The sequence below is a fragment of the Macrotis lagotis genome, chromosome 1 (genome assembly GCF_037893015.1).
Source record: "Macrotis lagotis isolate mMagLag1 chromosome 1, bilby.v1.9.chrom.fasta, whole genome shotgun sequence".
Classification (NCBI taxonomy): domain Eukaryota; kingdom Metazoa; phylum Chordata; class Mammalia; order Peramelemorphia; family Peramelidae; genus Macrotis; species Macrotis lagotis.
Genome location: NC_133658.1, coordinates 334102549 through 334103891, shown reverse-complemented (window position 1 = coordinate 334103891; position 1343 = coordinate 334102549). Strand labels below are relative to the sequence as shown.

The 1343-nt window shown below is 35.1% G+C and overlaps 1 non-coding gene across 1 annotated transcript; it reads right to left on the bottom strand.

Moving 5' to 3' along the window:
- Positions 1-872: 872 nt before the first annotated feature.
- On the bottom strand, positions 873-980 carry LOC141510547 (U6 spliceosomal RNA). Its single transcript, XR_012475015.1, has one exon. It is a non-coding gene; the product is annotated as a U6 spliceosomal RNA (small nuclear RNA).
- Positions 981-1343: the final 363 nt, after the last annotated feature.

Below are 1343 nucleotides of genomic sequence, written 5' to 3'. Positions count from 1 at the left end.
CAGAGAAGAAATAGCATATATACTCAATGGGGTATAGACAGGGGGAAGGGAGGGATATGAGTGATGGAGGAGAGTGTGGACCATGGGGGAAAGTTGACAGATATAACACATTTTCTTTTTTACTTCTTGCAAAGGGCTGGGATTGGATGGCCTGTCTGGGACCACAGGCCTGGGTGGTTGTTGGGCCTTAGAAGTGGGCTTGGGACCTCTTGGGACCTCTTGGCCCCAGTGATCAGTCTGCTGCACCACTCAGCTACCCTAAAGCACATTTAAGAAGAGGAACAGAGTGAAAGGAGAGAGAAAATATAGTGTATGGTAATGGGGAAGTATGAATGGAGGGAGTTGAGATCAGCAATGGCAACAGTAGAAAAAATTGGAAGTTGCTTTAGTAATGGACATATAAAGAATGTGATCCAGCCATGATAGAGTTGGTAGTGTTGGAACACAGATTGAAGCACCGTTATTATTATCATTATTATCATTATTATTATTATTTTTATTATTATTGTTTTTGAAAGGCAATGGGGCTGGGGCAGTTTGCCCAGGGTCACACAGCTGGGTGATTGTTGGGTGTCTGGGGTTGGATTTGGATATGGGTGCTTCTGATTCCAGGGCCAGAATCTGTCCACTATGGCAACTAATTGTCCTGTTATTATTTTTAAATTTTTATTTTTATTTTCCTCTATTTCCTTTACTTTATTGCTCATGAGGGTCTATATCTTTTTTTTGGGGGGGGAGTATTATGTTTACTCAAACAAGAATATTTTAGTAATGTATAAAAATAATTTGTACAAAAATAAAAATAAATATGATATAAAAAATCTTATCAGGAAAAAAGCAGGGAGTACAATCCTTTTTTGCTTTCTTCCTTTAAAACAGGGGTAATAATTTCATCACTTTTCTTGTCATCCTTGCACAGGGGACATGCTAATTATCTCATATCATTCCAATTTTAGTATAGGTACCTCAAAAGCAAATACAAAAGAATATAATCTTATGGTAATCAACAGAACCAAGAAAGAAGGAAATAAATAATGATGTAGGAGAGATCAAGGAATATGAAGACTGAGGTAATGGGCATTGGGTTTGCTGATTAGGTCACATGTGGTGAGAGAATATTTCTAGTAGACTATGGCTTTGTAAGCTTTAATTTTCTTAAATCAAATCTTCTAAAAGCTGAGCACATTTTAATCATCCAAATTATTATTTTATGTCTAAATTTTAAAATGTGAAATGATAGTTAATATATATATATATATATAATTTTTATATTTATGTATGTTCATTGGAATTCAAGTGCTAAAATATAAAGGTACAATTGATGTTCTTTGATTAAATTGCCT